The following is a 24,137-nucleotide window of genomic DNA, read 5'->3' on the forward strand; positions in this document are numbered from 1 at the left end:
TGCAATTTTGGCCTACTCAGAGGGGCAACACATGTAAACAAGACCGGTTTACCCCGGAAGTGATTGGACCATAACAGACGCATGCCTTCCAGTCCACCATGTCCCAGGTAGGGGCTGGACTGGTCGGGGAGATGTATACCTATGTCTTTGGGAAGGCTCCGAGGTCTTTATCTGCACAATACGTGCGGCGGAAGATCGTGGGACAAGAGCTGCTCAGAGCGCAGATGGAGTCCAGGCCCGGTTCCTTTACCTGTGCCAGTGTGCCACGGACACCTTTACCATGTGGGTCAGAGAAATAACTCACTTATTGGAATACCTGAGGGCGTATTGTGATAAGGGCGCATTTTTATCAAGGTGCTCCTGGCACAGACCGGGGTTGTAAGCCCCATCACCATCTAAGCACTGCCCTCGGGACTCACGCGTGCCCTGGAAGCAACGCATCAGTGCAAGACGAGCGGCTACCTTTCGGTGCACGCGGCCCCAGGCCGGCCCTGTCAAGGGGGGCAGAGATCCCCTGCAGGCGGAAGCAGTGAGAGACCATACCAACCTGCCCCATGAAGCATGGGGGTGTCCGTGGGACTCTCTGCCTCCTACAGAGGGCTGCACTCAGGGGGAGAGTGCACACTGACTGTCTGTCACCTATTTGTGGCTCAGTGGGCGAAGGCGACTCCTGAAGGTGTCTGAAGCGACTCCTGAAGGCGTCTGCACCTCTGCCTGTGTACTTTTTGGGGCCAAAAATATTTCTGCTTTCAGTCATTGGAAAAAAAAATGATTGGGGCCTGGCACTTTCCCCCAACAATAACGTTTTGCAATACCATGATAAAACAAAACAAGCATTGACAAAATCAAAAGGCTGGTGACCCATGCCAGAGGTATTGGCTTTGTCAATGCTTGTTTCAGTCCTTGTTTTTGCATGGAGATAGCATCTCTAGCTGTGTCTTGCCAAATGACAAGTATATGCAAAGCTAAAAGGCTTGCTGTAGGAAAATGGCTCCCTGTTGCAGTTACCCCCCCACTTTTTGTCTGATATTGATGCTGACTTGACTGAGAGTGTGCACACAAAATGCTGCCTATGGCATAGGTAAGTCACCCCCCTAGCAGGCCTTACAGCCCTAAGGCAGGGTGCACTATACCACAGGTGAGGGCATGGCTGTATGAGCACTATGCCCCTACAGTGTCTAAGTCTATTCTTAGACATTGTAAGTACAGTGTGGACATATTAAGTATATGGTCTGGGAGTTTGTCAAAACAAACTCCACAGCTCCATAATGGCTGCACTGAACACTGGGAAGTTTGGTATCAAACTTCTCAGAATAATAAACCCACACTGATGCCAGTGTTTGATTGATTAAAAAATGCACACAGAGGGCTTCTTAGAGATGCCCCCTGTATTTAACTCAATCCTTCAGTGCAGAACTGACTGGTCTGTGCCAGCCTGCCACTGAGAGATGAGTTTCTGACCCCATGCGGTGAGAGCCTTTGTGCTCTCTGAGACCAGAAACAAAGCCCGCACTGGGTGGAGGTGCTTCACACCTCCCCCCTGCAGGAACTGTAACACCTGGTGGTGGGCCTTAAAGGCTCAGGCCTGGTGTTACAATGCCCCAGGGCACACCAGCCAGTGGATATGCCCACCCCCTGGACAACCCCCCACTTTTGGCGGCAAGTCCAGAGGGATAATGAGAAAAACAAGGAGGAGTCACCCCCTCAGCCAGGTCCACCCCTAAGGTGACCAGAGTTGAAGTGACCACGTCCTTGGAAAATCCTCCATCTTGTTTGGGATGATTTAGCCCAATAGGGATAGGGGATGTGCTCCCCTCCCCAAAGGGAGGGAGCACAAGGAGGGTGTAGCCACCCTCACGGACAGTAGCTATTGGCTACTGCCCTGTGGCCCTAACACAGCCCTAAATTCAGTATTTAGGGGCGACCCTGAACCCAGGTCTTCAGATTCCTGATGACCTACAAAGAAGGAGGACTGCCTAGCTGAAAAACCCGCAGAGAAGAAGGAAGACGCCAACTGCTTTGCCCCAGCCCTACCGGCCTGTCTCAAACTTCAGAGAACCTGCACCAGTGATGCATCCTGCGGGCCCAGTGACCTCTGCTGACTCAGAAGACTCCCCTGCACCTAAGAAGGATCAAGAACTCCTGTGGACAGCAGACCTGTCCAACCAAGAAAGAAGAATCCATCTTTAAAGGGGACTCGCACCTTACTCCAGAAGCGTGAGTCCCCACCACTCTGCACCCGACGCCCCTGGCCGGTGTCCAGAGAAACCAATAACCCAGAGAGGATCCCCAGGTGACTCCGATGACGTGTCCACCCGGGGACAACCTCTCTGCACCCCTACGACGATGCCTGCAGAGGGAACCCAGAGGACCCCCCTGACCGCGACTGCCCAGGACGATGATATCCGAAGCCTGGAGAAGCACTGCACCCACAGCCCCCAGGCCCGTGAGAAACCGACCACCAGTGCAGCAGTGACCAGTAGGTAGCCCTCACTCTTGCCCAGTTGGTGGCTGGCCCGAGAAGCCCCCGTGCCCTGCCTGCAATGTCTGCGTGACCCCTGGGTCCCTCCATTAAATCCTATTACAAACCTGACGCCCTGGTTGCACATTGCACCCGGCGGCCCCTGTGCCTCTGAGGGTGTGCATAGTGTGCCTACTTGCCCCCCCCCCCCAGTGCTCTACTAAACAACCCTGGTCTGCTCTCCGAGGACGTGGGTACTTACCTGACAGCAGACTGGAACCGGAGCACCCCCTGTCTCCATAGGCGCCCATGTTATTTTGGCTCCTCTTTGACCTCTGCACCTGAACGGCCCTGTGTTGCCGTTGCTGGGTGTTTGGGGTTGCCTTGAACCCCCAACGGTGGGCTACCTATGTCCCAGAGACTGAACTTGTAAGTGCTTTACTTACCGTGTTAACCAAACTGTTCTTAACTCCCCCATGAACTGTTGAAATTGCAGTGTCCACTTTTAAAATAGCTTATTGCCATTTTATGAATAACTGTGTACATTACTGTTTTGATTCAAAGTTCCAACTATACCTATGCAAAATACCTTACATTTAATGTACTTACCTGCAATCTGAATCTTGTGGTTCTAAAATAAATTAAGAAAATAATATTTTTCTATATAAAAACCTATTGGCCTGGAGTTAAGTCATTGAGGGGCATATTTATACTCCGTTTGCGCCGAATTAGCGTCGTTTTTTTCGACGCAAATTCGGCGCAAAACTAACGCCATATTTATACTTTGGCGTTAGACGCGTCTAGCGCCAAAGTATGAGGAAAGAGCGTCATTTTTTTGTGTGAACGCCTTCCTTGCGTTAATGAGATGCAAGGTAGGCGTTCCCGTCTAAAAAAATGACTGCGCCGCAAATGCGTCGTATTTATACTCCCGGGCAAAAATGACGCCCGGGAGTGGGCGGGGCAAAAAACCCCGCATTTGCACCGGATTTTTGCGCCTGGGTCAGGGCAGGCGTTAAGGGACCTGTGGGCTCAAAATGAGCCCACAGCTGCCCTCCCATGCCCCCAGGGACCCCCCCTGCCACCCTTGCCCACCCCAGGAGGACACCCAAGGATGGAGGGATCCACCCCAGGGACATTCAGGTAAGTATAATTTTTTATTTATTTATTTATTTTTTTGGCATAGGGGGGCCTGATTTGTGCCCCCCTACATGCCTCAATGCCCAATGACCATGCCCAGGGGACATAAGTCCCCTGGGCATGGCCATTGGGCAAGGGGGCATGACTCCTGTCTTTACTAAGACAGGAGCCATGTAAATGGCGTCTGGGCGTCGTTAAAAATGGCGCAAATCGGGTGGAGGCGATTTTTTGCGTCAACCTGACTTGCACCATTTTTAAGACGCCCTAGCGCCATTTTTCCCAACGCCGGCGCTGCCTGGTGTACGTGGTTTTTTTCCACGCACACCAGGCAGCGCCGGTCTGCTTGCGCCGGCTAACGCCATTCAATAAATACGGCGCCCGCATGGCGCTTCAGAATGGCGTTAGCCGGCGCAAAATTTTTTGATGCTAAACTGCGTTAGCGCAGTTTAGCGTCAAAAAGTATAAATACGGGCCTGAGTGTGTGTTCTCACTTATTGCCTGTGTGTATACAACAAATGCTTAACACTACCCTCTGATAAGCCTAACTGCTCGACCACACTACCACAAATAGAGCATCAGTATTATCTATTAATGCCTCTGTCAAGCCTCTTGGGGAACCCCTGGACTCTGTGCACACTATGGGGGTCATTACGACCTTGGCGGTCTTTTGAAAAGACCGCTGAGGCCGCGGAAGACAGAATACTGCCATTGCCGGCGGTATTCCTGTCTCCCTATTATGACATTTCCACTGGCCCAGGGGACGGTAACAGTGTTACTGTCCGCTGGCCCAGCGGAAATGTCACATCAACATTGCAGCCGGCTCGTAATAGAGCCGGCGGCAATGCTGATGTGCAGCGGGTGCAGTAGCACCCGTCGCACATTTCACTGCCCGATTTCGGGCAGTGAAATGCGCGATGGGGCTATGCCTGGGGGCCCCTGCACTGCCCATGCCAAGTGCATGGGCAGTGCAGGGGCCCCCAGGGGCACCCCAAGTCCCCTTACCGCCGGCCTTTCAATGGCGGTGTGTACCGCCACGGACAGGCCGGCGGTCGGGGACTCATAATCCCCAGGGCAGCGGTGCTTGCACCGCTGCCCTGGGGATTATGACCGCCAGGCGGAATCCTGGCGGGAAAATGGAGGGGCCGGCGGTATGGCCGTGGCAATTCTGCCACGGTCATAATTGCTGGCGGAACACCACCAGCCTGTTGGCGGTGTTACCGCCAACATACCGCCGGCCGCCAGGGTCGTAATGACCCCCTATATCTCATTTTGATATTGTAAGGAAATGCGTCCTTGGCATGGTTACCGGAGCCCCCCTGTTCCTCATAGGCGCCTATGTGTTTTGGGCTCCTCTTTGACCTCTGCACCGGACCGGCCCTGTGCTGCTGGTGTGGAAACTTTGAGGTTGCCTTGAACCCCCAATGTTGGGCTGCCTATGCCCAGGAACTTAGACTTGTAAGTGTCTTACTTACCTAACAAACTAACCATTACTTACCTCTCCCAGGAACTGTTTATTTTTGCACTGTGTCCACTTTTAAAATAGCTTATTGCTATTTTTACTAAAACTGTCTATGCTATTGCTCTAATTCACAGTTCCTAACTTACCTGTGTGGAGTACCTTGCATTTTATGTATTTACTTCAAATCTTGAACTTGTGGTTCTAAAAATAAATTAAGAAAATATATTTTTCTATATAAAAACAATTGGCCTGGAGTTAAGTCCTTGAGTGTGTGTTCCTCACTTATTGCCTGTGTGTGTACAACAAATGCTTAACACTACCCTCTGATAAGCCTACTGCTCGACCACACTACCACAAAATAGAGCATTAGAATTATTTAATTTTGCCACTATCTTACCTCTAAGGGGAGCCCTTGGACTCTGTGCACACTATCTCTCCCTTTGAGATAGTATATACAGAGCCAACTTCCTACAGATATAGTATATACCGAGCCAGCTTCCTACACTTGCAAACTATCCCAGACCTATTTGCTTGGACAGTGCCTGTTTCAGTCTGTGTTTTCGCTTGGAAAAAACATCTCTGGCTGTGCCTTGCCAAGTGACCAGCACACTCTTTTCTGTTGCCCATGTCTCAGTAGTCTCATTTCTCACCCTCCATCTCTGCTGCTCAGGACCTGACAATCCCTGGCAGCATGCAGCTCCCCACCCCAAGCCTTTGCGGGCCCTGGGGACCACTTCTTTAGGGCCATTTTAATCAACTAAGGGGAGATGGAATGTGCCCCCCCCAAGCCTCTGGAGGCCCCAGGGACCCCATGCCCCAAGGCCTTATGTGGGTACCCCAGTGCCCACCAAGGGCATGCACAAAACACTATGGCCCATATTTATACTTTTTTAGCGCCGCATTTATGTTGTTTTTTTATGCAAAATCAGCGCAAACTTACAAAATACAATTGTATTTTGTAAGTTTGCGCAGATTTTACGTAAAAAAACGGCACAAATGCAGCGCTAAAAAGTATAAATATACTCCTGCTGCTCCTAATAGTATAAATATATCCCGCTGCTCCAACCTGGGTGCAGCGGGAGCCAGCACTGCACCTGCCCAGCGGGAGCAGCTGTTTTAGCTTGCTCCCACTAGGTTGGAGCAATCCGAGTTTCCCTGCCCGCAAGAGCATAAGCAGGGAAACATATGTCTGCTCCCTCCCACCAGGAGCATTTTTAAAGCTCCTACTGGAAGGCAATGTGTGCTTGTTTAAATTCCCACGATAGGGCTTGGCAAGTTACACAACACAAGCAGTGAACAATATGAAGATGCTTTGGGCCGCGGGTTGCACAACTATCACAGGAAACGAGACACGTCTGATATCTAGCTGGGTCACATGAGAGATTACTAGTCAGATTAGAGGTCTAGTGGCAAAATTATCAGCTTTGGGCCCAGAATCCTGGCTTCTCCAATGGACCCCATAGGGTGATCTTGAACATCTGTGTCTTTCAAAGTTGGGCTTAGTAAACAAGAGAATTTGACCTGCTAGAATTAAGCTCAAGCAAAATAAAAAACATTTTCCCGAAGTTCATGCGAGGCATAGAGAATGGATCACACCTCAGAGCCTTTCTGACCTCACTCAGAATGAGGACGGCCATTTTGTAACTTCCTTTAGTCGCTTTATGAAGTTCGACCTCCTGTAGGGTGACCAGATGTCCCGGATTTCCCAGGAGTAGCTGAAACTACTGTGTCCTGGGAGTGGGCTCCTGGGACACTATTAGTGAGCTGACTCTGGGGGATTGGGTGTCTGGGGCCTTTTCAGGCTCCAAGGTCGGAGCCCCACTTCTCCTTCCCTTTCTAATTATGTCAGCCCCTGGGAATGGGGTTCCCGGAGCCTACAAGGGGCTCGGGGAGGAGGGTCAAGAGTCCCCCCTCCCTTAAATTGTCAGTTGCACCACCACTCATGGCCTGGGCCACTCTGGGGAGATTTTATTTTTGCAGCTCACTAACCTGCAAAGATTTATTTTTATTGTGCCACATATTTGTGATCCTCTGCAAATTTGTGTAAAAAAAAGAACATTTTGACCTCCAACCAGGACTAGAGGGGCAGGGGTATCCATACCCTGCCCCCTTATTTTTATTGTTAAAGTTGTAGGACTCTGGGCTGAGTCCCGAGTCCCAAGATGGCTGCCGCCCCATCCTCCGCAACGTGAAATAACAAAGTTTTTTAACCTTAATTGATCAAAAGCTACTGAGCAGATTTATACCAAATCACAAAAGCATGCTTTCTGGACAAAGCTCTAACTTTCTGCCAAATTTGATGCAATTCCGTTCAAGAGTTTTTGCGGTTTTGCTGTTCAATTTTCTGATGGAAAACTTTAATGGGGAAAGCATGTTTTGGGACCCCCCTTTTAACAAGCCCCCGCTTGACGAATCACCCCGAAACCTACTAGGAAGTAGCTGAGGTGGATTCGACTTTTTTCTGGAAAGTTTTGTGAAACGGATCTATAATTATTATGAAAACAAAAATGCTTTTCCTATGGAAACACAGACCTAACTATCACTACCCAGTGGCATTACAGGGTAAAGCAGTGTTTTTAATGGCACAAAGTCTCCAGTGGAGTTGAGCTGTCAAACTAATGCCTGAAGCACTGGAAGGCAATGTGTGCTTGTTTAAATTCCCACGATAGGGCTTGGCAGGTTACACAACACAAGCAGTGAACAATATGAAGATGCTGTGGGCCGCGGGTTGCACAACTATCACAGGAAATGAGACACGTCTGATATCTAGCTGGGTCACGTGAGAGATTACTAGTCAGATTAGAGGTCTAGTGGCAAAATTATTAGCTTTGGGCCCAGAATCCTGGCTTCTCCAATGAACCACATAGTGTGATCTTGAACATCTGTGTCTTTCAAAGTTGGGCTTAGTAAACTAGAGAATCTGACCCACTAGAATTAAGATCAAGCAAGATAAAAAACATTTTCCTGAAGTTCATGCGAGGCATAGAGGATGGATCACACCTCAGAGCCTTTTTGACCTCACTCAGAACAAGGACGGCCATTTTGTAACTTCCTTTAGTCGCTTTATGAAGTTCGACCTCCTGTAGGGTGACCAGACGTCCCGGATTTCCCCGGACAGTCCCGGTTTTTAGAGGACTGTCCCGGTGTCCTGAAGCTTCTCTTAATTTTAAATAAATGTCCCGGTTTTTGGGACAAAGGCCAGATTATTAAATAAATGTCCCGGTTTTTGGGACAAAGGTCAGATCATCTAGGGAAGCATAGGTGAAGGACGCATTACAAAGTATGAAATAATTAAAGTAATGTATCTGTTTCTGTCAGGCAACACAGTCCCTTGCCTGCTCCCAGCAGAGAGACTGAGTGGGGAGCAAAGAGAGGTTGGTGGGCGTGGGTTGGGGGTGAAGGGTGGGAGGTCAAGCCATAGCTAATTTTATATATGTAGTCTTGTAAATGTGTGTATGTATGTATGTGTGTGTGTATTTTTATATATATCAATAAACACACACATATTAGGCACACATTCACAAAGCTACGCAAAAAAACGGCCACATATAAAAACAAGCATTTGCAATGCAACTGGTCTCGCATTTCTCCGAGTTAGAGCTATTAGCTGTTGCAAACTCCCAACCGGACTTTTCTTGCCTCATTAAATAGAAAAAAAACGCTGCTACACAAGCGAGATTGCGCTGTGAAAAAAGAGAAAAAGTAGTCCAAAAACCGGACGGAAAACAGCGAGCCTCGTATGTTTTCAGTACTTGGTCGCTGTGCTCGAGGAGGGCTAACCACCGGAAAAGGCATGACAAATGCATGCCTTCCACTAATGAAAGCAAGCAGATTTTAAAAGGCAAACCCACGAACCAATGAAAGACACTGATGTGACATGGGCGGGGCTCCAAGCCCTTTTCTAACTACTACAGCGTCACGCAAGCGATACGCAAGCGCATGCTACACAGGCTCGACCCTAATGAGAGTAACGTCTTTAGTCCTTCTTTTATGTCTGACCTGTCCTGGTTTTTGCTCCTCAAAATCTGGTCATCCTAACCTCCTGGCCCCTAGAGTGTTCAATATTACAACTTCTGTGTGTCGAAGCACGAGCAGGAGGGCAGTCGTTGTAGGAAAGTACCATCTTGCCTGGCATGTTACCCCCATATTTCACTGTATATATGTTGTTTTAGTCTATGTGTCACTGGGACCCTGCCAGACAGGGCCCCAGTACTCATAAGTATGTGCCTTGTATGTGTTCCCTGTGTGATGCCTAACTGTCTCACTGAGGCACTGCTAACCAGAACCTCAGTGGTTATGCTCTCTCTGCTTTCCAAATTTGTCACTAACAGGCTAGTGACTAAATTTACCAATTCACATTGGCATACTGGTACACCCATATAATTCCCTAGTATATGGTACTGAGGTACCCAGGGAATTCGGGTTCCAGGAGATCCCTATGGGCTGTAGCATTTCTTTTGCCACCCATAGGGAGCTCTGACAAGTCTTACACAGGCCTGCCAGTGCAGCCTGAGTGAAATAACATCCACGATATTTCACAGCCATTTACCAATGCACTTAAGTAACTTATACGTCACCTATATGTCTAACCTTCTCCTGGTGAAGTGAAAGTTGGGTGCAAAGTTACTTAGTGTGCAGGCACCCTGGCACTAGCCAAGGTGCCCCCACATCGCTCAGGGCAAATTCCCCGGACTTTGTGAGTGCGGGGACACCATTACACGCGTGCACTGTACATAGGTCACTACCTATGTACAGCGTCACAATGGTAACTCCGAACATGGCCATGTAACATGTCTAAGATCATGGAATTGTCACCCCAATGCCATTCTGGCATTGGGGGGACAATTCCATGATCCCCCGGGTCTCTAGCACAGAACCCGGGTACTGCCAAACTGCCTTTCCGGGGTCTCCACTGCAGCTGCTGCTGCTGCCAACCCCTCAGACAGGTTTCTGCCCTCCTGGGGTCCAGGCAGCCCTGGCCCAGGAAGGCAGAACAAAGGACTTCCTCTGAGAGAGGCTGTAACACCCTCTCCCTTTGGAAATAGGTGTGAGGGCTGGGGAGGAGTAGCCTCCCCCAGCCTCTGGAAATGCTTTGATGGGCACAGATGGTGCCCATCTCTGCATAAGCCAGTCTACACCTGTTCAGGGATCCCCCAGCCGTGCTATGGCGCGAAACTGGACAAAGGAAAGGGGAGTGACCACTCCCCTGACCTGCACCTCCCATGGGAGGTGCCCAGAGCTCCTCCAGTGTGTCCCAGACCTCAGCCATCTTGGAAACAGAGGTGTCTGTGGCACACTGGACTGCTCTGAGTGGCCAGTGCCAGCAGGTGACGTCAGAGGCTCCTTCTGATAGGCTCTTACCTCTCTTGGTAGCCAATCCTCCTTCCTAGGTAGCCAAACCTCCTTTTCTGGCTATGTAGGGTCTCTGCTTTGGGGATCTCACCAGATAACGAATGCAAGAGCTCATCAGAGTTCCTCTGCATCTCCCTCTTCACCTTCTGCCAAAGGATCGACCGCTGACTGCTCAGGACGCCTGCAAAACCGCAACAAAGTAGCAAGACAACTGCTAGCAACCTTGTATCGCTTCATCCTGACAGCTTTCTCGACTGTTTCCAGGTGGTGCATGCTCTGGGGGTAGCCTGCCTCCTCTCTGCACCAGGAGCTCTGAAGAAATCTCCCGTGGGTCGACGGAATCTTCCCCCTGCAACCGCAGGCACCAAAAGACTGCATCACTGGTCCTCTGGGTCCCCTCTCAGCACGACGAGCGTGGTCCCTGGAACTCAGCAACTCTGTCCAAGTGACTACCACAGTCCAGTGACTCTTCAGTCCAAGTTTGGTGGAGGTAAGTCCTTGCCTCCCCACGCTAGACTGCATTGCTGGGTACCGCGTGATTTGCAGCTGCTTCGGCTCCTGTGCACTCTTCCAGTATTTTCTTTGTGCACAGCCAAGCCTGGGTCCCCAGCACTCTAACCTGCAGTGCACAACCTTCTAAGTTGTCCTCCGGCGTCGTGGGACTCCCTTTTGTGACTTCGCGTGGACTCCGGTTCACTCTTCTTCCAAGTGCCTGTTGAGGTACTTCTGAGGGTGCTGCCTGCTTCTGTGAGGTCTACCTGACTTCCTGGGTGCCTCCTCTCTCTCCTCCTCCAAGTGGCGACATCCTGGTCCCTCCTGGGCCACAGCAGCACCCAAAAACCTCTACTGTGACCCTTGCAGCTAGCAAGGCTTGTTTTCGGTCTTTCTGTGTGGGAACACCTCTGCAAGCTTCATCGCGATGTGGGACATCCATCCTCCAAAGGAAAAGTTTCTAGCTCTCTTCTTTCTTGCAGAACTCCAAGCTTCTTCGAACAGGTGGCAGCTTCCTTGCACCCTCAGCTGGCATTTCCTGGGCTCCTGCCCACTCTCGACACTGTCGCGACTATTGGACTTGGACCCCTTGTCTTACAGGTACTCAGGTCCGGAAATCCACTGCTGTTGCATTGCTGGCGTTTGTTCTTCCTGCAGAAACTCCCTATCACGACTTCTGTGCTCTCTAGGGGTAGTAGGTGCACTTTACACCTACCTTTCAGGGTCTTGGGGTGGGCTATTTTTCTAACCCTCGCTGTTTTCTTACAGTCCTAGCGACCCTCTACAAGCTCACATAGGTTTGGGGTCCATTTGTGATTCGCATTCCACTTTTGGAGTATATGGTTTGTGTTGCCCCTATACCTATGTGCTCCTCTTGCAATCTATTGTAACTTTACACTGCTTGCATTACTTTTCTTGCTATTACCTGCATAAGTTTGGTTTGTGTACATATATCTTGCGTATATAACTTATCTTCTTACTGAGGGTACTCACTGAGATACTTGTGGCATATTGTCATAAAAATAAAGTACCTTTATTTTTAGTAACTCTGTGTATTGTGTTTTCTTATGATATTGTGCATATGACACCAGTGGTATAGTAGGAGCTTTACATGTCTCCTAGTTCAGCATAAGCTGCTTTGCCATAGCTACCTTCTATCAGTCTAAGCTGCTAGAAACACCTCTTCTACACTAATAAGGGATAACTGGACCTGGCCCAAGGTGTAAGTACCTCTGGTACCCACTACAAGCCAGGCCAGCCTCCTACAATCGTGCATCTTAGCATCGTGTTGCTAGTCCAGCCGTGTGATCTGAGGCAATCTGTATTTGTGGCTCAAAAAGAGAAGATAGCTGAAATTTTAAAAGGCAATGCCACAAGTAATACAGTTTTTACTCCTGTCTATGTGTATATGCCTCCCTTTTAACACTAGATGTTTATGCCTGAAGTATTTCCAACTTTAGTAGAAGGTAATGCCAGCATAGTGCTACGTTGAGATTTTCCCAAGATTACAGTTTGCTCAAGTCGAGGTAACTGTGCTTGCATTTTAGGTTCTCTGGTCACACAGTTGACACTAGACTATAACAACATTTCTCCCTAAATATGTACCAAGAAACTGCACTGTTAAACCCCTTGACAAATTCCTTTAAAGTTGAGACATTCTTAAACTCTGCTACGTTTTGCTTAGGTTTGTGTTACAGTAATACTATATTCACAGGGGCTTGGCTTCGAGGGAGCTTCTGGGGTGTTACACCCCCTAATAAATGTATTTTCTGGTAAATAGTTGGGTGCAGTGCTTTCAGTCGGGTATGGTGAGGGTCAGTAGGATTTCACCAGGATGTTTTTACATACACACAGACAAACACACACACGCACGTTCTCTCCCTCTCTGTTTTGAAACTCTTCAAAAATGAGATGTATTTTACAAAATACTGTGTTTTATCAGAAATCCCACTATCCACAGTCCTCTCCTTATGCACCTAAAGCACCTCTGGCGCACCCTGCTTGACTTATAATGTATTTTAACATTATATGCCAGTCTGATTGTTGGAAAATCTGAAACTCACCCCCCACACCTCCAGTCTTACTTAACAAGCTACGTCCCTGCATACACATACATCTAGACGTAATAGGCTTCAGATGTAATCTTCACAGCGAAGGCCCACACACATGACCACCACCCGGGCCCAGCGCTCAGCAAACTGCAACACATCACAGAGAACGTTTTAGGGCTTTCAGTGTGTATGTGGCAGTCACTTTGTGGGTGTAATGTGGCTGGTGACATCACAGTTACAGAGCCCTTCCTCGCTTACAGTAGCAGTCCTAAGAAATCCAAGCAGGGCTTTGATTGGGACGTGTCTGAGACCAGGCAGAACTTAAAAACTGACTTCAAAACATATCTTATTTCTAACTTGAAAAGACAAAAACAGTTTTCGAGGTCTCAACAAGGATTGTAAAAAACCCTTAATGCAATCGACATCAGCGATGCAGCTCCTGTTTTCCTTTCACACATCTTGCATGACATAAAAGTGTTTGTTTTTCAAGATATTTTGATTCTGAAGTTTCAAGATATTTTGATTCTGAAGTTTTTTTTTAAAGGAACATGTGACTCGAGGCGGCGGGTGGGTGACTTTTGGTTGAGGGTGGGTTTTTCGCGACTGAGCACCGTGGGGCGCTCTGGAGTTGAGTTTGATCAGTGCGAATTTCCCACAGTGAATGTCAGTGGCTCATAAAAGAAATCTGACTACATGCACATCCAATCCTTGGCCTCTCTGCAGAGTGCACAGTACGGTGGCCACATAAACAGCAATTGTAATTGTGATTTGCAGAGAAAGCGAGTGAATGAGGTGTACAGATGTCAAAATATGGACAGTGCCAAAGGAGCAGAAAATGTAGTGCTTAAAGGGTGTGTCTAACAGAGTGACAAACTGCAGAGGAAAGTGGAGTGAACCACATGACTAAAGTGATTGAGGCACTAAACTTTCCACAGATCTTAGGAATGTTTACTTCACAGCCTACTGTTTGTACAATTGAAGCATTTTCAATCCTAATTATTCACAACATAATCATAATTATTAATTTATTGGACACTGCTAAAAAAGCATTGGCAAAGCCAATAGGTCTGACTTGTTTTAGGCCATGTCAGTTGTGCAATATGTTTGAATGAAATATCAGAAAACTCAGAGTGGCACTCAAATACTGGTTGGTTGACATGCTGGATGAAGTGCAGAATTTAGTTTAGATGTTTTAAGTCACATTTTAATTACATAGGCCTTACCTTTTTAGAAAAAGTGATTAGTTATGCTTCTGTGGCCACACCTCTTTTAGAGACCCTCACTTCCATTACCCTACTCTGGTGGGAGAAAAGTCTACCCATGTGATGTCATCTGCAAAGCTCTGCCCACAAAATGGTGTCTACATACCCACCATGGAGGCAAACATTCCGTTATTTTTCAGAATAGTATGTTTTTGACTTTTTATTAGGCCTTTGCGGCCTCAGCTATGTGCGTGGAGGACCTTACCCAGCCACCTTCAGCAGCATATGTGGCTGTACACACCACCTTCACCTCAAAGCACTATGAGCTCTGGTTGTTCTTGCTCAAATTAAGACCCAGGAATGGACCGATGCCAAACAGTGCCTTGTAGCCCTTACATGGTTCTTCTGAGACAGAACCATGAGGGAGAGCAGGGCTGGCAGCAGGGACACCATGCTCGCTCCCTCTCCTCCCGTCACTAAGCGCTTAATAATCTTTTTAATTAAAAAGTGACTGGACCCAAACAGGCCTGACATTTCCCCGCTGGAATTAGAACACACTGTGTAACAAAGCCCCTTTGACAGGAGTTAGAAGTTCAGCCCTGGGTTTAGAAAGCGAATGTGGTGAGAGATGGTCTGCGCCAAGAAGCTGAGACATTCCTGCCCAGAGATCTGTGAGCTGCCGGCTGGGCCTCAAGGAGTCTCACTTTTATGCCTCAAAGCACAAGTATTCATACAGATCACTCTGCCCAGCAACAGGAGACCTGATGAGTTGTGCTGTAGAATTATATCCAGTGGGATTTAGATTTTGGCGGACGCGATATCCGTCACTGTTGTGATGGAGTAACCCCTTCAACAATATATAAATCAGGCCCAGGTTTAGATATTGGTGCAAGTTCAAGCTTCCTAACCCAGATCCAACCCACCATGAGAAGTTTAACCCCAGGCCTCTCTGCTGAAACAGCAACAGATATTGGTTACATCAGTTTTACCCCAGTTCCAAATAGAGCAAATTCATTATAGAATTGAGAAAATCGGTTTAGCTCCAAACGTAATGTAGTCGGTGTTACGTAATGAGTTGGAGCTGGGCAAAAATTGAGCACAACTGATTTTCCACTATTTGATCTTTTTTACATAGTCTGGAATGAGGAAAGATTTTGTTGGCTTCATCTTATAAATTTAAAATAGGGGAGTAAATTTGAGTTTATCTGGGGGGGGCAGATTATGACAATGTATTTTGAGAACCCCCGCCTTATCCTTTTAACTTACTCATGTAAGAAGGGCATAAAAATAAGTTAAGTAACTGCATATAGGGTGCGTAGCCAGGAGGTGCACCTCCTTCATTTAGACATTAGGTATTGAGCGATCCCTTCCAGGGTATGTTGCTTTGCTTCCTGAGGGGCGAATCCATGCCAGGGTTTCAGGATATCCACATGGAATGAATTTACTAGCAAAGAAACCAAGTGAGAGTTATCGACATAGTGGCTACCCTGATAATGTGGCAAGGATGTAGTCCTCGTGGGCTAAAGTTGAGCACCTCTGCGGGCACGGAAGGCACTATGGATGAGCAGTGCAGGCAGCTGCCCAGGGCCCACACTCAGCCCACAAACATGGGGCCCCACACCAGTACACCACAGCCATGCCACAGCATACTGGTCCACATGCTCATGTATATGTCGGCAACATGTCTTGTTGCAGTTGTGCCCACAGGAGGGGGGGGCATCCCCTGGGCCTTGTTGCTATGGTGTAGGGAGTCAGGCCTAGAGGAGGGGCCCCAAACCTGTGGTCCCACTTGACAGAGACACATTCTTCAGGTATCTCCTGCAACCAGGCCTCCTAATCTGCTGCCCTTACAGAGGCACCAGGGGACACTCATGGTCCAGCAGTTTAATGCCCCAAAAGATGTATTCCTCTCAGGTGATAAATAACTCTCACCCCTTCAGCCCTTTATGAGTAGTAAAAGGGGTTCTTGTAAGAGGTTGAGGGGGAGGGCTGTAGCCCAGGAGGGTTTGTACAAAACAGCTACTGGAGCAGGGTCGCCTCTTGAAATGCAAGCAGCCTGAATGTGTCACATTTTATGCAAATTAGAGGGGTCACACACATGCCCTTTCTGCCCAGGCCCATAAAAATCCTAGAACCACCCCTGACTGTGGGTCGAGGGTTCACCAAGAGTACACCCCAGACATAGGCTATGCGTGAGTAGAGGTTGACATAAATATTGGATCCTAAATATCGTTTAGAAAAATGGTGTGTCACTGAAATTAATAATAAAAAAGCTACACCCAGTGGGATGTATTTATGTAACCTTTATTGCCAGGGATGTAGCTTCCAGGTCTGTTTGGGGTGTTACATCCCCCCTAATAAATGTTCTTTCTGATAAATAGTTGGGTACAGCTGCTTACAATCGGTACGGTGAGGTGTCGGTCAGATTTCACCAGGAATTTATACATAAATGGAGACCAACACACACACACGCTCTCACACACCCTGTTCTGGAAGTCCTCAAAAATGTTGGTTATTTTTCAAAATATTGTGTTTTCTCTCTTCTACTCCTACCAATCCGCATTCCTGTCCCTTCCCACTGCCCCTTTAGCCCTTCACTTGCATCCTGCTTCTGGTGTAATTTACTTTAACATTTTATGCCAGCATGATTGTTGGGAAACTCCGAATCTCACACCCACCCCCTTACCGGCCATGCTCCGCCCCTGCATAGTGCTTCGTAGGATAGTCTGACAGAAAACCCAAGGGACGGACCCTTAAATCTCCCTAAACCGCCATCATAAGACAGGGGTCGTGTGTGCTGCCTGACTGTGTTGGAAAGAATGAACTCCACCGGAAAGGGGGTTCTCGACACCCCCATCAGCCCCGCCCCTCTTCTCACTCCTGCTGCTGGAGGGTTAGTACTTGGGACAACTAAACTATACACAGCGAAGACACCAGGGGGCGCTCAGGTGACAAGTTTCCAAAGTGCATTTTTACCATTTCTCGCGCGCCCTTTAACCCTGTTTGATTGACAGCTCGCCTTGGGGGCCTCGCATTCTCTAAAAATCAAGGCACCGCCCTGCATTTCTGGTCCCTGTGAACATTCCCTGCTGCAGTTCAATTAACTCAGTCAGCTTGCAAACTATTGTAATATCTGTGCTTTCTGCCGGCACAGCCCAGTGAGCACCTGAAATATGAGTGAGTTCGGGAGCTCAGTGCAGCATCCACTGGCAGGGGCAATGGGTGGGGTGAGCTATAGTAGCCTCCTGATGAGGGCCCGGATAATTTTTTTATTTTTTTTACAAATCAGGCATTGCCCCCTCCCCATTCAGATGTGATTCACCTTGCTCTGCTGTAAAGGTTTTGTACGCAATCTCATATTGTTTCCTCGCCTTGTTGTACAGCCCTCCATTAATCTCTCACAGATGTCCTGGTCTATAAATAGCAACACAATAGAAACAATCTTTAGCAAAGCCAATAGGTCTGGATTTGACGTGCCAATGTAGGTAAACACAGGCATTCAATAATGCTATTCATGCAAGCTGCATGCACAGATGCTGTTTATCGTATTAAATCCTGCCTTATTCGCTTTGTCAATGCTCGGAAAAAACAAGGATTGCTTTTTGTACAGAAAGCATACAGGCAGAGCCACTGGAATTAGGTGAATTTGCGACTGCAGTATTTTTCAAATAATTATAGATTTGCCACGTTTGCCACATAATCCTGCACCTGCCACATAATCTGCAGATTTTAACAAAAAAATTGTTTCTAGATCAAACGGTTGAAAAGTTACTAAAAACGCAGTGGAAGGCACTTTGTAAAGGTTGACTGTTCACCTTTCTGTTGCTTTTTGATATATTTGAATGTTAAACTGGTGCTACTGAGGTGCAACCAATGCCTAGATAGTGTTTACAATCTTAAAAATAACAGAAGAATGAAGTAATACTCTCAATAAATGTGCCGCATGAAGCCCTAATATTTGCCTTTTCCTGCTGCATAATTTACCCAACCCTGATGCATAATTTGGCCCTCATGCTGTGTAAGTCCAGTGGCCCTGCATATAGCAGATAAAGAACTGAAGTGACAAACAGCGTGAGAATTGCACATACCTTCAGATGCATTGCAACAGAAGCATTTCCTGGCAGGTGAAAGGTCATAACAAAGAGCCAGGATCATGAGGCGAGAGAAGCATGGCAGCCAAAGGCGCTCTTTGTTTACTTTAAAGGAATTCTAATACATGTTGTCGACAGCTGTGCTGTCAAGCCAGACCTAAAAGCGTGTAAAAGATAAACTGTGTATATCTTATAATGACAATATTCACAGTAGCATGATTTTATGGTTGCTCCAGGCCACGCTGTACTTTAGTACTGTCAGCAAGCTCCAGGCAGAACAGAGTATTCCTTCCTCCCAGCTGTTCATAGTTCACAGCCGGCTGAGCAGGGACTCGCCCATCCACAGACCCACCATCAGAAGTGCCAATGCACCCCTCCACGCGGCGGCTTACGCTTACTTACCCCCTGTGCTACTGCAGACGCCTGACCCCTAAATAAAAGAAACTCATGCTAATAAGAACTCAAGAGGCCTGGGCGGAACTCACGGAGTTTCACTCCTCGGAGTTCTGCAAAGTTACACAGAGAGTACGCGAGAGGGCGCAATCGGGCACATCATGCTGCTAATGCTATTTAGCACCAGAAACTTGTACCGCGCAGTAAAATCTGTTCAAACTGCACCACGCGGCATGCCAGGGGGCGCCGCTTCCTTCTGCTGTTGGAATAGATTTTCTACTCGAGCGGCAGCTTTCTCAACGGGAACGGCCCTGAACTGCCGCAACTGCCTATGTTGAGCAATCTCACCGGGAAGCGTTCAAAAATTGCGCTAGGGGACGCAAATTTTCGTTCATGCTCAGCAACTTAACACTGGTGAACCATGACCCAGAAAAAAATTCTCCACATGACGCTCGGCAGAGTTTTGCCTGAACTCTGTACTCCAAGCAGAACGCGAATGGGCAAAACTCTGCAAACTCCTCCGGTGGAGTGTAATCTTTTTACCCGCCCTAGAACTTACCCATACCAGAGAGGTTTGTAAGGCTCACCCAGACTTGTGTCCCCACTAAACTCCCTTCAAGAGAAACTAGTCCTTTGTACAGTTCATAGGACATTAGTAGTGATAACCTGCCCCCACCTCTCTCCCTGATTTAACCACCTCATGTTGCGTACTAACTGTTGGAATAGCACGCCTGCCTGCAATATGTTCTCAATACGAATGTTTTTAAGAGTACATTTATTTATTTACAGAGTTTTATTATGTATTTCCATGTCTCCTATTGGGCACTTGGGGGAACTATGAGGGAAGGGAAAGAGAAAAGAATAGCAAGGCAAGGGGAATATCAAAAGCAACTCAGGATTGATCCTGGAAAGGATAAACAAGTAAGGAACAAGCATGGGCAAATGCAATAGGTCTCACCTTTGGGACCTATTTACTTTGCCAATGGTTTCTAGCCATGCTGTACAGTATCCCAGTGCTGCACAGCATGGTTTTAAAAAAAGAAAAAAAGCTATATGTGACAGGCATCTTTCTGTAGGTGGGCGCACTAAGCATACCAACTGACACACAGGCCTTTTTCTGTTTGCCAATCCAAGTTGGACTAATAGACAGAAAAAGTATCACAGGTGGGAGGAAGCAACACATGGGAGGTGGAGGCAATGAAAGGGTGCAACACTGAAGGGGGAGGCAACACAAGTGGCGGGGGTACAGGAGAAGGTGGGGGAAGAAAGACAGAGGGTGCTAGAAGGAACACAGAGGGAGAGCAAACAGAGAGAGAGAGAGAGATAGAGTGCAGGTGGGGGGAGGAGCAAGCGAGAGAGAAAGCAACGCAAAAGGGTGGGATGAGCACACGAGGACTGGGGGAAGCACAAGGGGCAACACAAGAGAGCGTAGCAGAGAGGGAGGTGTACACGTGGGAGGCAGCTGGAAAACACATGCACTCTTGTAGCGTGCTGAAATAAGAAGAAAAAAGTAGTGCCTGAAAATGGAGCAGCAGAAAGACACAAGTAATGAGCCCATACTCCTGGGGCGGGACAAAGGGTAGGGGCAAACCCAACAACAGGAACTGAAGCCTACACATACTAACAAATTAGAGCCAGCCAAATTAATTTTTACAGGTGCCTTCGGAGCTGCCTTGGATTTGAAGGATCAATAAACTGGAGGATTAAGAGTTTTACCTTTTAAAGTGTTTACCTAATGTCTTTTGGGAACGTCAGGCATGTTTTGATCAACTTATTTTGTCTAAATATCCTTTTATTAAAACTATTTTGTATTTGGCCAGACTAAGATTTTCAATGTGAAAGGAAATTAACATTTGATTATTTTCCAAACATCAACTCTTAATTTGTTATTAGAGTTCTTAAAGGCTGCAATACTTTGTTCTACGAAGTCTTAACTTTTACAAATATGTCATATAGCACCACTTTCAAAGTGACTAAGTCATTAGTATCACCTAATTCACTGGTACTGGTGTTATCAACTTCAGAAGGATGAAAGACGAAAAATGGTCCTCCCACCACGACAAACCCACCTAAAAGTGACACACAGATATCTGCCCCCTGTAGGGCTGTCACATCGCTGCATAGATGCCAGAGATAGTACTGAAACAAAGACTACAACGCCCAGAATGCACTCGTTTACTGAAAGAAAACATATGGTCCAGTGAACTAATATAAAGTCCCTGATCAATGCGGCCATAGGGAACTCACCCACTGGGATGATCCTTTCTTCCCCCCTAGTGTGGACTTACCTCGGTTGCGCCCCTTGAATCTCGAGACGAACCCCTTCTCTGGTTGCCAGGCCTTCCTCTGTACAGTGTGCTCACTCCTGGGGGACAGCTCGTTGCCTGCAGGGGTGCAGTCCAACCGCTCCGTAGGGCTGCTCCTGTATATATGGTGCTCTCAGGGGGGGCAGAGGTAGGCATGCCTCAGCTAGGGGCAACAGTAAGGCAGGGTGTCCCCTCCGGCTTGGCCTGGCCCCACGGGTCACAGATCACATCACACATGTGTGAAGGATACATCATGTCAGGGCCAGGAGGGCTGTAAATCTTGGCAGCAGAGTGCCAATTGTACAAGACTGAGCTGCCTAGGTGATGTCACCCACAGGCTAGGACAACGCCAGTGTGTGATATCTGTAGCTCAGCTCAAGCGCTTAGAGGACAGAGTCTGCACCCAGCTCTTAGAGGGACGGCCCGCAACCAACTCTTAGGGGACAGAGTCAGCATACAACACTCAGGGGACAGAGTCACCGCACAATAGGGGGACAGACACTGTGCCTAGCCCTAGTGGACAAAACCTGCACCCGCCACATGGGGGCAGACTCAGCGTACATCTCTGAGGGGTGGCGGCTGCACTCAACTCTAAGAGGCCTGAGTAAGCACTCGTCTCTAAAGGGACAGAGCTTGCATGCAACAAATACCCAACCCCGGGGGCAGTGCTTAATTTGACCCGATGTTTGCTGTTGGCGCACACAGCACTCTTTTTTTGGGGACTAGCACTTATTTTTCCTCATCAAACTTTAATCTAGTTCAAGAGGGAGAAAAACACACCAGGGGTAAACAAGCATTTGCAATGCAATGGGTTTTTCATTTGCTCGAGTTAGAGCTAATAATTATCGTTGTAAACTCCTAACCGGACTTTTTTTGCCACATAAATTGAAGATGAAAAGTAAAACAGTTTCACATAAGCAAGCCGATTCAAAGCGCCACAGCTACAATGAGCGTGAAGGAGACACACAAAAGGAAAAAGAAGTTCGCTTACAGTTAAACGTATCAGAAAAAGTGCAATTGTCTATGTAACAGGGTCAGTGTCCAAGGTGGTAACAAAACCCCCCCAAGGAGGGACAAAAGTCAAGCAATTACCAATGACAACAAAGGATTTTTGAAAGGCAAGCCCATGAACGAGCGATAGTGATGGGCGTGCAGTGGGCGTGGTTAAAAGCCTAAATAGAAAACAACACATCGGAAAAGCAGTGCTTGCGCGCTCGACCTAAAAACAGAAGAAGAGGAAGATGGAAAAATAGGGAGAAAGGGATAAAGCAGAGAAGAAAAAAAAAAACAATGGCCCGTTATTCTGGTTCCTCTCTGAGCATTCTGGTATTGCATCCAGATGTACAACACAACGGTGGCCATGCACCTAAACCATCCAGGACTGTTGGCTTTGTCAGTGGTTTTTAGATGTTTAGCCTTTGAAGCGGTTTCCCGTTGGCACTTCGGCGGCCGGCGGAGGATGGGGTTCGCGGATGAGCTCTGCAATGGGCTCAGTTGTTCCTGTCGGACGGAGAGCAGTCTGTATACCTTGAACCTTTCATATCGGCACCCAAAGCACTTATTATGGTGTTCCGCAGACACTCATCAAGCGCTATGATTTGTAATGTGCCCCAGTAGCATCCATATTGAATCTTACGGCATGCAGCCAGTGTAGTATGCCGATGATACCAAGCGCATCCTTTCCTTGAAGAGGAAGGCCGGAGTCGACCAACTCACCTGCAAGAGCTACCTTCAACGCTGGTGGTGTATGATTTGACAATTTTTGATGTGTCCCCACCGTGACCTCCTTCTCCAAGGATTCCCTCACTATCGCCCTCCAGTGGTGCCCTCATCTGTCCATAGCTCCTTTCTCTCATTTCCCCTCTCTCACATGTATTTATTTTCCTTTACAGCACTACACCTACAAGTGTAAGGTGTCAGAGCACTTCATATTACACACACATTATACAGAGGCAATGATTCATACAAGTGGGGAAATCAATGTATAGCAGATGTTGCATGCGACAAACAGGACTACAAGGTCTCTTGCCATCTATACTGATAGGCAGTATATTTAATGAGTGCTTGTTCTGGAGAAGTATAACCTCTGGATTCACAAGATTACACAGTGGTTGGAGTTTGTTTTACTAATAAGATTTTATTTCTACCCAAACAAACCCTTTTTTAGAAACATTAGGATAACAAAAGGCTGGGAAAAGCATAAAGTTCTAAACATGTGCTGGGCACTTTGCATGCACAGCTTTGATGAGAGTTTCTACTTCACTCTGCTATACTAGACGGATTGTAACCTGTGAACTGCAAGTAACAACAGGATCTCTCTACTAAATCAGTAACCCACTGAGCTATCTACATAAAGTACAATTCTGTCATCTCCATGGTGCACATCATTTGATACCAGAAAAAACTCCTGCTTTGTTTCAGCAGGTACATTAATCACCAGAGTTATCTTGACATTTTTATTGTTGCCTGAAAATTGCTGGATACACAAGGAGCTCTGCAGCAGGTGCTCTAAAACCCATACGTTTTTTTAAAATGCAGCGCCCCTCCCTGAGCTCGGTGCAAGGTGGGGTGCCATCAGTTACGTGCTCTAAAGCCAGAAATGGCTTCATGCTCCCTGTGGTTGAGTGAATGAAGAAGAGCTGCTGGAAATGGAATGCAGACAAAACACAGGTGCTATTATCTGGACAAGCTATAGAAGGCCGGTCTAAGGATTTGTGGCCAAGAAAACTGTCTCAGGCACCCAAACTTGCTACAGTAGTTAAAAATCTGGGGCTAAAATCTGACAATAAAGTTTCTGCCTCTGGATTGTATCTGTGGCAGGAACTAGCTTCTCTCTGATCCGGTTTCTAAGGAAAACCTTGGAGTTCCTCCCAATGGAAACACAGAAACAAGGAAGCTGCCTCCAGATGGAAGAAGCTTGGAATTCTGCAACAACGAAGAGAGCTAGGAACTTCTCCTTTGGATGGAAGATGTCCCACAGTACGCTGAAGATTGCAGATGTGTTCCCATGCAGAAATACCGCAAACAAGCCTTGCTAGCTGCAAAGCTCGCGGTAGAGGTTTTTGGGTGCTGCAGGGGCCCAGGAGGGACCAGGATATCGCCACTTGGAGGAGGAGACAGAGGGGGCACTCAGCAACTCAGAGAGCCCCCACAGGAGCAGGCAGTGCCTGCAGAAGTACCGGAGCAGGCACTT

At 47.7% G+C, this 24,137-nt stretch overlaps 1 protein-coding gene across 1 annotated transcript in view; it reads right to left on the reverse strand.

Annotated features, from left to right (window-relative positions):
- Positions 1–24,137, reverse strand: part of EPPK1 (epiplakin 1) — a 130,945-nt gene that overhangs the window by 39,835 nt on the left and 66,973 nt on the right. The window lies entirely within an intron of this gene.

This window comes from Pleurodeles waltl, chromosome 2_2 (assembly GCF_031143425.1).
Source record: "Pleurodeles waltl isolate 20211129_DDA chromosome 2_2, aPleWal1.hap1.20221129, whole genome shotgun sequence".
Lineage (NCBI taxonomy): Eukaryota > Metazoa > Chordata > Amphibia > Caudata > Salamandridae > Pleurodeles > Pleurodeles waltl.